At 44.8% G+C, this 13,570-nt stretch overlaps 1 protein-coding gene across 1 annotated transcript in view; it reads right to left on the reverse strand.

Moving 5' to 3' along the window:
• The window catches only part of LOC147717787 (complement factor B-like), a 590,914-nt gene that overhangs the window by 59,131 nt on the left and 518,213 nt on the right, over window positions 1–13,570 (reverse strand). The gene's annotated exons all lie outside the window — the stretch shown is intronic.

The raw sequence follows: 13,570 nt of genomic DNA on the forward strand, positions 1-13,570 counted from the left end.
ATTCTCAAATAACTACACATAATATCACGCAGGGTGATTTATGCTTCTTCCTCACCTGTGATCCAAGCGCTATAACTGAATGTGTTCATTTGAAACTAAAAGGTGCTACTTCATTTACAGATCATGAAAGAACTTTATGTTCCCGGAGATCATCGAAATCTTGTACTTCCGTTAAGAATAATATGACATGCAAAAGTCTTGTAGTTACTCCTAGTCACTATCGTACAATGCTATTACCCTCTGGATGGCTTTTCTCTTGTGGTAATACCTCTTGGCCTTACATTCCCGCAAATATCCCTGGAGGACCCTGTGCTATTACTAGATTAAGTTTGCTAATGTTTTCTTCACACTCTAATGCGAATTCCCGTGTTGTTCGTGATGCAGTTATATTGAAAGACAATGGTGATTCTTCACTACATTTATATTCTGAATCTGAATATCTTAGTTTAGCTTTCTCTATTTTGGGTGTCCCAGCCCTGGCAGTCTACAATGCTAAATCTATTGGAAAAATGGCCTGTTGGATGGTTAAATCCATCAATCACACTTCCACAATTCTATCTGACATACTATTGGACGCCCAGGGTGAACGCAGAGCTATTTTGCAAAACAGGGCTGCAATAGATTATCTTTTACTCAAACATGGACATGACTGTTCTGACTTTGAGGGTCTTTGTTGTTTCAATTTATCAGACCACACTAGGTCCATCCAGGCTCACATTGACAAATTACACGACTTAACCAAAGAAGTTAGAAAACACATTGACCAGGGCTGGTTTGACTGGCTCTTTAATTGGTTACCAGACTTACATTCTTTACGTCAGATATTAGGGGGTATCCTGCTTACTATTTGCATTTTAGTTGCTATTTGCTGTTTTATTCAGTGTATTCCTTCTTTACTGCAAACTTGCAGATGCAGTATTAGAAATAGATCTGGCAGTTTTGTTTCTTATTATTCTTCGACAGATGTTAGTTCCATTTAGCGAATGATTAGTAGTCTAAAGTCAAGGGTGAAATGTTCTGACCGAGTTTTCGTTCCCTTTTTTTGAGTGAAGGTGACGTTAGCCTGCTATCATTCTAATAGGAGGATCAGAGCCTCAGACCTGGCCTATTTACAAGGTGTTCGACATAATTCCCTATTCTTTTCTTTATTCTAGGGCCTATAAGTCTATGTTAGGGGATAGATTCCTTAGTATTAGTATTATTCCGTCCTTTTGTAAAGCTATTAGTATATTTCTGACAGAGTTATGCGTACTTCGGGCCTTGTAGGCCTCGAACGAGAGAGACTCCATCTTTCTCTCTGCCTCGGCTGCTTGAGACGCTTTTAGGTAAAATGTAATGTTTTAGTTATAAGGTGTTGTTCGCTTGGAGAGAACCGGCTCAGGCTGGCCCTTATCGAAAGACTGTATTTTTCTTCGTGTCGAAGACATAACATCAGGCCGGCCGGCTGAGAACGTGTCCTTGACACGGGGTGGTACAAGAATTTGGTGGGCGGCAGGTTACTGGCCGGAAATTTCCATGCATGAACAAGGTTCCATATTAGCGAAAGCACGGAGAGTTATTGAGTCAGTTAGCAGACGGCAGCTAGTCGTTAGCATTATTGCAGTTAATCAACTTAAAGTAGACAGTCACCATTTTGAAGTCCGAAAAAGACCGAAGGCTGATAATCTCTCAGAAGGATTGAAGTTATTTTAGTTGGAGCAGCTGGCGAGCTTTGACATTGAGATCAGAGCATGCAGAGTGAAGAAGTTAGCGGAGCGAACGAATACTAGAGCAGCAGAAACTGATTTATAAGATCGAAGTTGGAAGGTGAAGATAGTCCGTGGTCGAGAGGAGAGAGGAGTAGTGCAGAACAGCTAGAGTGCAGCAGACGAAACAGAGAATAAGAGGAAGAAGGTTCCAGTGACTTGGAGGGGAGCAGAGGAGACAGAGCATAGCGGTGCAGACGTGTATCCGTGACTGCAGGGGTGATCCTAAGATGAGCCAAGGCACAGACGAGAAGGGAACCCAGGTGACAACTGAGCCCTGACTTCATACTCATAAGGAGTAGTCGACCCTTTCGTATTAGCGTGCACACACATTCTCATTCTTTCCTTTGCTTTTCAGGCTATATGTTATATTGCAGAATTATATTGTTGTTATAATTTGCTATTGTGTAATAAAGGGACCCCAGTTCGTAGTGAACCATTGTGTAACTGTTATTTGTTCAACAAAGTTAACCTTTCTTCTAGTCAGGTGCTGTTATGTGGACGGATGCGTTTCCCGTCCGGGTAAGTGGTAACTGAGCAAGGGAGCAGGGAGCACTTATGTCAGAGAATAACCTTTGCATATTATAATTTGGCCATTCTTGTATAACAGGATCGAACTGTATGTGAGATATTCCCAGTAGTATATAATAAAACTTCCCAGAAGAGAGAGACAGAGTTAAAGGTATTAATAGGACAGTGATCGTCGGTGTGTAATGGCGTTAGTGAGAACATTGATTGATATAAATGTGTATACCCACAGGATTGTGGCTTGAGTAAATAAATATCCACAGGATAGTGGCTTGAGTGAGCACTGATTGTGGTCAGTGTGTAATGGTAAGTAATCGGAACTGCCCCAGGGTAGCCTAGTCTGGGCCTGTAGTAGGGATTCCGTTCTCCTACAGAACTGTGCATAGAGATCTAGAACCTCCGTGACTTAGGGTGACCCAAAACTCACCTCAGTATCCAAAATCCCCTTACCGAGCTAGCTACAGTGTCTCATTGGTCATAACAAACTCCCAATGACTTAGACAAACTAGAACATGAACTTAGGTTACCTCAGGTATCGTGGAACACATGAACACTCTTTCGCTCTATAATCATTTCAAACCAGAACTTGGAGTAAAGAGGACACGTGCATATTTGAAATATTTATTAATCAATGCAATGTTCTCAAACGCAGTATCTTGTATAATACAAGCAAACAGATTATAAGAATCAAAGTTATCAGCATAGTTACTAGTCCATAGTAAGCAAACGGTAATAGCATATTATATTGCTGAAATGAATAGGAATTAACAAAACCTATTTCTCACCTCCCTATTTAGCATATTATATTATATCTATGAAGGTCTCTTTTGGGTTTTAGCAGGGCGGGCCCATACCTCTAAATCTCAGGAGGAGAAGATCACATCATCTGCCACCAGCTCTCTGCATGCGAAGCATCATCAAGTGTGTTCTTGCATTCCCTGTAACTCTATCTTAAACCCGCTTAGAGCCCAATGTTGGCAGCAACTGTATTTATGTTATGTCTAATGTGGTGCGAAGATCAGACCTCCCAGCAACCTTGTATTGAGTTATTCTTAGAGGGTTCAGCACTCACTGTTCAGACAGTGTACCAAGCAAAACTGATGTCAGAGTAATAACATATTATTCTCAAATAAATCACATCGCTCTTCTAGGTTGAAAGCTACAACAACAAGTATGTGTCGTGTGCAAACTGAAGTCGAAGGAAAATGGCGTTTAAACATGTAATAAGCTCATGCTAACTTAACACAGTATATATAAAGAAGTATCTATATGACAGGCCTACATTGCCGCGAGACTATAAGGTATGAGTGTGATATAGAATATGGAAGTCCTTAGTAATCAGTGAGTATTTCTAGTAATCCCTGTAGATTTGGTGGTGTTTTAGAGGATCTAATCTTGTATATTGCTAATTCCCCATCCTCAGGTAGGTACCCAGGTGCCTTGGTAAGTAGGTCCTGAGGAGGGAGGTGGTTACGTTTCGGCTGGGTTGGTGGTGTCTTGGTGAGTTGATTCTATCTGGTCCAAAAATCCAGTCGTTACAAGCATCTACTGACAATCATAACACCAGCTCCCTACTACCCCATCCTTCCTTTAAGTTCTTCCTTGAATTATCCCACAATATCAGCATTAGCTATATCCCCCAACAGCATCTACTGACATAATCGGGACATTAGTCCTCCAACCTATCTTTAAATACTTCCTTGTTGCATTGCTTGTGAATTGCGGGACATGTAGAGGTGTTGTCTACCAATTATCAATCTGTTCTCCCCTCCTGCTTTATGTTCTGAGCCTATGCATGAATTATGCATCCACATGTTCATGAGTCAATGTAGTATCACCTCTCCTAAGCTCATTTGCGATTTTAAAGCAAAGGAGCTGTTTTTGTGTCTTTTTACAAGAGAAGTTAAAAACAGTCTGGTTCCGTAGATACTGATCATTACTTTCCTTTAGCACACATGATTCTGCTAGTATTCTTGGAGCTGCTACATAGTCATTAAAGTCCGAGGTTCTTTCTTTAATAGGCAGGTCAAGAAAGGCAGGAAACTTGATCAATCTATGACAGAATTTCCAGGGTTAGTGACTAACCCTCACAGCAGAATCTGCATCCGTTGACAGCAAAGGAGCTGCACTAATCCATTGTTTGCAAATAAACTTTGCTATCTTAAGGAGGTGGCCAGAGCTTTGGCTAGCACAGGAAATATGAGTGTTGCTCTAGCTGTAAGTGATGCTGTGAGTTGCGACAGCATCACATGGATTTTAGAGCATAGTGCAGGTAATGGGTGGAGCTTGCAACCGCTCTGTAAACTCTCCTCACCCCTGAGTGGGTATGGCTACCACAGGGCTGCTGCAGCCTGGATGTTGCTTGAAGTAAGGAGAGATACATTGATCCTGATTCCGATTGTGGTGGTCCGACTGACGGACCGCTGTTGCAACGGTCAGGAGAATGTCGTCAAACCGGAGGCATCCCGACCACCACATTGTGAGTAAACCACCGGGCCTGCACTCTTGAGGCTGCGGCATACCTCGGCTCACATTGCGCACAAAACAGTGCAGGCAAACGGGTGCACAACATGTACCCATAGCCACAATTCAGCTGACCTTTTCATGACTGGGTTCCCGCCATGAGAAGGTCAGTGGAAATGCAACTCATAATTGGCACAGCTTTTAATCTCCCTACTTCCAATCCCCTTGCCTTCCCCACCACCGCAGGATCCAGGGTCCTGGTGGTGGCGGAGGTCTTGTGGTGGTCCGACAGCCAAGCTCGTAATCAGGTTGCAGCTCTCAAACTGTGAAGCACCCCACAGATACTGGCAATTCATCCCAGATCCTCCATAGCTTCACCTTGACTCTAAACTGCTCTCTCTAGATCAGATGCTGGCCTGCATCCCAGACTCTGCAATGCCCTCTGCTCACTTCAACATGCAGTATTAACCATGCCCATGACACTGTGCAGTCCCATACACTTTGGACTCGTTGCAGCATCCATGACCCATCCACTGGGACAAATCCCCAACCTCCCCGGGATTCTGCTCTGCACACTTGACCCTCCATTGCATAACGCACTCTTTTCAATCCATTGTACTTTGCATTGCTCTTGTAGTAACCCTCTCCTATTCCACTGAGAATGCCAACATTTTGGATTTTATATAGTGGAAACCTATCCACCAAGATTTAATAATATACAAATTAAAGCTTCACTACATGGGAGAAATAAATATTGTCTCCTGCTACAGTTTCTTCCTATGCTGTGTATTACTAAAGCTTGTAAACATCTTTTCAATATAAAAAATCCAACATGATTGTTATTCCCAATGCTTGATTTAATAAAGATAATTATGTAAAGACAGTTGTTCCTTCAGAATCATTCATAGAAAACTATTCATGAATCATAGGGTTCACTTCTGCAATTGACCACAGCCGCAGATTCATTAGAAGAAGGACATATTTTTTAATTGCACATTCAGATGGTACTGCAAATAGCGCAAATGTGCAAAGAGCTTGTGATTTGTAAGTTATGTGAAAACAATAAAACAAATATAAAAAGTGATAATAGAGCAAATTTCTGGCTATTTAGGAGCTATTATTATAAAAAGAGTATACATAATACTTATTGCTCACTGAGTTTAATAAGTAATAACCATCTAAAACATGGATTCAGTTAATGTTTAATACATTTGAAAAGGGTCTTAATCAACATTACAGTCAGTCAGTCAAATTGTCTTTATTCGACTTAATTAAAAGTCATACAAAGAGATTAAAAAACATTTCATACAGGAAGTTTAGGAACATTTCATACATATTAAAATATGACCATAAAATCAATCAATTACATTAAAACAAATCTAGGCCTACAAAAGTTAAAAACGAGTAACAATGGATCTAATGGGTATGTTTTTTCATCCTAGCTGCAGCTACCAAGAAGTTCGCTATACAAAAGGTAATACGTGGGTTGATCAATGATTGTAAAAAGAACAAGGCCGGTCTCACTTGTGTGAAGCCCGCCTCCTTCAGAACTGGTACCAGATATTTTTTCCTTGGCTCTGAATAAAACCCACAAAACATAACAAAATGCATAGTGTCTTGGAGTGAAGAATGATCACAGCTGCAGGGTGAAGCCAATTCCGGTTTTTCCCATTTTTTAAAAGTGCCTAAATAAAAATGTAACAAATTAAACCTAAACTTAGTTAAAAGAAACCTATGGAATGGGATTGTAACAAAACCAAGATAAGGTGCTAAAGAAAGTGAATTGACAAGTAAATAATGACCCCTTACTGATGGTTTCACTAACTCCCTTTCCTCACGGGATGCTCTTGCCCTCCCCATAAAGTGCTTTTTAACAAGATAAATATCTTGGACCTTAATATCTTGGGGGGAAGTAAAAAGCTCTGGTCGCCCCAAATCTGAGAATGCCTTCAACAAATAGGCCATCCAAGGGATCTTTTTAAAATGGTCTAGGGACTAGACGTCGGACATGATCTTGTGATTTAGTGAGAGGTCTTCATTGAGCCACGTCTTTACCCAAAAGATCAGGGGAGCCATGTTCAACCCATCAGTTAGAAAATCTAAACCCACCTCCATGTGTATAGAGTAGGTTGGTGTTGACTGCGGCAGAGAGAGGAGTGTCCGTATAAATCTATTCTCCGCTCTCTGAATTGGTTCCACATTTACATAGCCCCAAAGTGGTGAGCCATATGATGCAACAGCGACCGGTTTACTCTTAAAGATTTTTAACAGCGCTTCCATTGGCCTAGCACCCAACCTACCCGCAAAACCCATGAGGGCAGACGAAGATCTAATAACCGCCAACCTTTTCGCCCTCACTTGAGGAGCCCAGGATCCTCTCTGGTCAAAAAGGACCCCCAAGTAGGGAAACGTGGAGACTCTAGAAACCATGTCCCCTCCACACGTAAAGGTTTTAGATCTCCTCTTACTGCTTTCTCGTCCCACCACCATGGTATGCGACTTGCTAGTGTTTATTTTTAAGTCGAGCTGTTCCATGAATGTGCCAAATGCATTTAAGAGGCGTTGAAGGCCGACACCCGTGCGCGCAATTAGCACGGCGTCGTCCGCGTACAGGAGCGCTGGAATCTTAACAGCTCTTGCACGCGGAACGTCGACTTCCTTCTCCTCCAAAAGTGCACCCAAACCGTTGATATAAATGGTAAACAGCAAGGGGGCCAAGATACAGCCCTGCCTTACCCCCTTCAGGGATTTGAAAAGGGACGTGCACCTACCCTCATTTGTGACCCGTACGGCCGCAAAAAGCTCCTGATGTAGGGAGGCCATGAATCTTACCAATGCCTCGTCGATCCCCATCCTCAGCAAGATCGTCCATAACTTTGCCCTGTTCACCAAATCGAAGGCCGAGGAGAGGTCCATAAATGCTAGAAATAGGGACCCCTCCTTGGCCACCGTATACTTTTGATATGAGCAGGTGCAGGTTAGAGCATTGTTCAATTGTGCCTTTCCTTTCTCTGAACCCATACTGGATCTCAGACAACTTCCCACAGTTCTCTACATTATCCCTCAACCTGGACAGAAGGACTCTACCTAAGATCTTCACCGACGAGTCCAAGAGGGATATGGGCCTATAACACCCGGGGTCATCCCGCTGGCCCTTTTTGAAAATGGGGACGATGGTTGAAATGTCCCAGGAGGATGGTGTAGGGTTACTATTAACCGCAGTAAAAACATTGGCCAATACCTCTGCCCACAGCTTCGGGGAATGTAAGAAAAAGTCAGCTGGCACCCCATCGGGGCCCGGGGCCTTATGCTTGGATGTAGCCAAAATAGCTTTCTCCACTTCTGTGCTGTAAAAATGTATTGGAGTGGCGTCTAAGGTGACCAGCGAAACGTCTTGGGTTACATGATCATTATCCCCATACACATTTTTAAAATGGGACAGCCACTTGTCATCTGGGATGACACAGTCCATGGCCTCGTTAATTTGGTCGGAAAAGAGTGGTTGTTTAATTGTTTCCCAGAATTTCCGACTGTCCTTCAGGACAGCCATGGATAGAAGATTTTCCCAGGCTTCCCGTTTGATACTATCTTTTCTAGTTTTGATAGCTAACTTGTAGGTTTTCCTTAATCTAACGATCTCATCCTTTGCCCTTGGTACTTTTTTCAAGGCTACCATCAGAGACCTGTGTGCGTTGGAACACGCGGTGTCAAACCAGCGCTTCTTATTCGGTGCTCCTTTCTTTGGTTTAGCCAAGAGATCCTGCGCCACCTGACCACAGATCGACTCAAAGGCCCCTAAAATTTCACAACCCAGGGCACAAGGGTTCTGGCACACCTCAACCTGTTCCTTAATTTTTGGAAAAACCTCCGCATAGAAATTTTCTGGGACCACCTTAGCCCACTTAACTTTCCTACCCTGATCAGAGGTACGCAAAGTGTTAGCCATTCTCACTTTCCCCGGATTTGGCCCCATATAATCTCCCCAAGCCACTTCAAGTAAAACGGGGTTGTGGTCGCTATGGTGAGAGGGCACAGTGCAGTAGGAAATCACCTGGTTTAGGATACCTTGCGTGGTGAAGATGTAGTCAATTATGGTTCCTGGGTTTGTGCCAGTGAATGTAGCTGTTCTTAGGTCACCCCCTGGTTCATACAAATTAACATTTGCCAGAAGCTCTTCTAGCTCCTCTCCTTTTGTGGTGTGTTCGAAGTGAGGTCCCTCAAGGTCTTCACCCCATTCCTTGTTACTTAAGCTGCATGCTAACATGCAGGGATGAATGTTAAAATCGCCTAATAAAATATACTCTATGTCAAGCTGTGTGTTCTGACTGCCTGCCCTTAGTATAGCATCTAAGGTGGCAATATTACTACCATTATTGCCCCTATTCCCTGAATTGTAAAAATTAATGTATAGTGATCTCCTAGCGGGGTTGATCTCTCTCTCTACAATGAGGATATTATGCGAGTCAGTACTAATCTGTTTTAGGGAGCCCTTCAATTCTAAAGAGAATAACATTAACAAACCTCCCTTAGCTCTACCAATGCGGCTAGGAATGGCTGCCTTGGCAAAGCTAGTGTACCCATCCCACCAAGAGTTAGCAGTTGTATCCCAGGTTTCCTGGAAGGCAATAATATTATGTCTGACAACAAAGCTTGACCGCTCCTTATCATTGCGTTTGGAATTGAGTCCCGCTACGTTCCAACTTAGTATCTTGCAGGTTTCTACAATTCTCTTCGCCGCAGAATCGATCAAGGGCACCCCCTCTTCTGCTCGCGGGTGGGGGCTTCCATTAGCCGATAAGTTACCCACTATCTCTGCTGCATTTAACTGCTCGTGAGTGATATCATTCTCATTAGCGCTAACATACTCAGTAGGGGGGCCACCAACAGTCTCGACCGAAATTTGGTCAGGAACAATATCCCTTTTTGGGGCGACTTGCGCTTTACGGCCTTCCAAACTTGTATTCTCATTCAATTTTTTACCATTTCTAAGTCCTCTATCCCTATCTTTGGGGTTACTTGTTATGTATGGTACCCTTGTTCCATTTGTTGTCGAATTTGGACCCCCCAGACGTCAATCGCAATCATTTAAGTGTGCCAAGACTCCAAACCTATTCGCAGTACCAAACCCCCAATCGTGGGTTGGGGCCCCCAATCCCCATCCATTTGTTACAGCATTCCACCTGGGTAGTGGGGTATTGGGGCGCATTGGAAACTGTTCATCATCCAGCCAGGCTCCAAGGCCATTTCCACAGTTCCCACGGTCATTTAGCGGGGCACCCAACCCCCACCTATTCATTGTGTTCCAGTGTGCTCTAGGGGTCCTAGCAAAAAACACATTCTGATGGTCAACTGGCCCTGTACCAAATCTATTTGCTGGACCAATACCATAGTCATTATGTATAGGTCTAAGGCCCCCACCCCATCTATTGCTTCTTGTAGACCACCCTGATCTTGAGATGTTTGGCTGAATCGTATTATGCTGTTCACTATAGAAGAATTTTAGGGTAAGAGGGATTATGGATCCACTTCTTCGTTGGGGGGGAAATATATTTGACAGGACATTTGGGATCACGGCTGCGTTTGAAAAATTTAACACTACGCAGTCCCCCTAAACTTTTTTTGCTTGTTCCCTATCCATGTCATCCTCCTCGCCATTACAATTTCCCCTGCCAACTGTTCTTTCCCATGATGTGTCATCTGCATATTGCTTGTCAACCAGTGTAACGCCTTACTTGTCAGGGATGAACTAGATTCTGTCTGGTCAGGGAGTAAGATGGGTACATTAGCTAGTACCAGTACCAATGGTGATGCTTCCACTATAAATTGCGAAGGATCATCCCCTAGGGCTGGCGGTATTGGTACAGTAGATGGAAGTATGGGGGCCTCACTCGCTACCTCCTGGCTAGGTGCAGCTGGTGGTGCCTGACCAGGCGGGATGGTCTCTGACGATCCTTCATCTACTACTATATCACCCCCATTATTACCCTTCATAGTATCTACTGGTTTAGTGACAATAGTTACTACATTCTCTAAATCTTCTGCTAACTTGCATTGCAGCCCTCCCATCCTTTTCACTTCTGCAGTTAGCTTATCTATTTTCCCAATCAGTGGTTTAATGATGGTCTTTATCTTAAGATCTATCATGTCCGCAATCCTATTGAATAGGTCATTGTCTATAATTTGTCTCAGGTTATCTTCCTCATGCTCCGATTTTTTTTCCTTAGACTCTGGTGGGGAAGCAGTCCTTTTCCTCCCTGTTCGTGGCCCCCCCGTTTAGGTTGAATTTTTCTGCAGGTTCTCACCGCCCTGGTCGCAGGCACTGAGGGTGGAGATTCCTCTGCTATAAATTCCACATGAGGCTCGGGGTCAAACTCTGCATTTGTCTCCACGTCGACCAGCGGATCTACACTTTGGTCATGGTTTTCAATGTTAAGGAGGTTGGTATCTGGGATGTTCGTGCTGAGGTCTTGCATTGGTATATCAGACAATTGCGTGCTGGTGGAGGGGCTCACTAAATGAAGGACAGGGGATTGACTCAAGCCTAGCGATTGCCTTCTTTCGCTGTTTATTTTGTTTACCACTTGCACCATATAGTTATCCATGGTATTAAGCGTCTCTAATGCTCCATGGGCATTTTTCTTTGACATATTCTCGAGTGATATTAAAAAACTACAATACCAACACGAGCTAGTAACAACCAAGTCTTACTTCTGATAGCTTGCTTTGGTAGTATCACGGACAGAGTGACCGGCCCAGTCCAGTCACGGCCAGTCTAGGACTGTCGAAGACTGTCCCGCCCTTGTCCCGGGCTTAGCCCGGGCGCTCCCGCGCGCGACTCGCGGGGCGAGAGGCACTCCTCCCTCTTAAGGGGCGCTCCGCTGATGACCCGTTGGTCACGCCACACCCGCCGGGGCAGCTGGGTAATGTAGTCCCTGCGGCGGTGGTGGCTTACTGCGACTTCGAGGGCCGTTCCCCTCACGGCGGCGTTGGACCTGCTGCGGCGGCTGCACTCGCTGAATGGGTGGCAGTGTCAAGAGCCGTTCCCCTCACGGCAGCGTTCTGTGGGCAAATCCGGTATTCTGGTGATCTGGTCAGCGTTCTCAGCGCTCGTTCGGCGCTCCTCCCTCTTAAGGGGCGCTCCGCTGATGACCCGTTGGTCGCGCCACACCCGCCGGGGCAGCTGGGTAATGTAGTCCCTGCGGCGGTGGTGGCTTACTGCGACTTCGATGGCCGTTCCCCTCACGGAGGCGTTGGACCTGCTGCGGCGGCTGCACTCGCTGGATGGGCGGCAGTGTCAAGAGCCGTTCCCCTCACGGCAGCGTTCTGTGGGCAAATCCGGTATTCTGGTGATCTGGTCAGCGCTCTCAGCGCTCGTTCGGCGCTCCTCCCTCTTAAGGGGCGCTCCGCTGATGACCCGTTGGTCGCGCCACACCCGCCGGGGCAGCTGGGTAATGTAGTCCCTGCGGCGGTGGTGGCTTACTGCGACTTCGATGGCCGTTCCCCTCACGGCGGCGTTGGACCTGCTGCAGCGGCTGCACTCGCTGGATGGGCGGCAGTGTCAAGAGCCGTTCCCCTCATGGCAGCGTTCTGTGGGCAAATCCGGTATTCTGGTGATCTGGTCAGCGTTCTCAGCGCTCGTTCGGCGCTCCTCCCTCTTAAGGGGCGCTCCGCTGATGACCCGTTGGTCGCGCCACACCCGCCGGGGCAGCTGGGTAATGTAGTCCCTGCGGCGGTGGTGGCTTACTGCGACTTCAATGGCTGTTCCCCTCACGGCGGCGTTGGACCTGCTGCGGCGGCTGCACTTGCTGGATGGGCGGCAGTGTCAAGAGCCGTTCCCCTCACGGCAGCGTTCTGTGGGCAAATCCAGTATTCTGGTGATCTGGTCAGCGTTCATTACAGTCAAAAGACATTTAAAGTAGTACCTTTGTTCTAGATTAAATCACCACTTTACGAGCTAAATGTCCATTACCAAGAAACCCACCATTTCTGCAAGGACCCTGCCATTCACCAGTCCACATGTGAACCACACACCCTCCTACCCACACAAGCACACAAAAGATATCCTTCATACGTGTTCCAAACATGATGAACATAGTTGACACAAAGGAGAGCCAGTAGGAGTATAGTAGTAAAAAGCCCTAGACTATAATTTTGTAGCAACCTGCTCAATTATCAGTTTTATTTTAGATCATGCTGTAGAGCTAATAGTGCTATTTTACACACTGTAGACCACATCTTCCTTAACACAAATGAAAATGGCCTTTGCCTTATAACACCGCTGGACTTCTTCTCCACCGTCTGCTTAGTTGACCCTCCTACCCGTAACTACACCCTGGAGCTTCTTACCCTGTGATCTGCAAGGCCTACTCAGGGGGTCCCCCAACTGCTAGGAAAATGAGATAATATAACAGATTAATAAAGTGTACATAAATAAAGAAGCAAAATTGGAAATGTTAAAACTTCCTGTAAATGTTTAGGAATTTGAAATTGGTAACTTAAAATTAAGTAGGTATCCTCAGATTAGTTTGTGGGAGCAGTGCAAGTGCTACAAATATAATATAATCTGGGCAATGGGTGACCCCAATTAATTTTAGCAAAGTTCCAACCTTAAAATGTAGATTTTTAACAAATCTGTTTGTGAATATAATACAACACTTCTTTATGTGCATATTTGCTTGATTCATTTGTGTTTATGTATTTTAGTGTATTGTTTTGTGGATCAAATCATCCAAATTGCTTAGGTTTGGCCCCCAGATTCCACTAATGAGTCAGTGGGGTGCCAGGATTCTAATGATTAAGTGAGTGTCTAAATAAGGAAAAATGTTAAGAACCAC

Source organism: Lissotriton vulgaris, chromosome 5, assembly GCF_964263255.1.
Source record: "Lissotriton vulgaris chromosome 5, aLisVul1.2, whole genome shotgun sequence".
Taxonomy (NCBI): Eukaryota; Metazoa; Chordata; class Amphibia; order Caudata; family Salamandridae; genus Lissotriton; species Lissotriton vulgaris.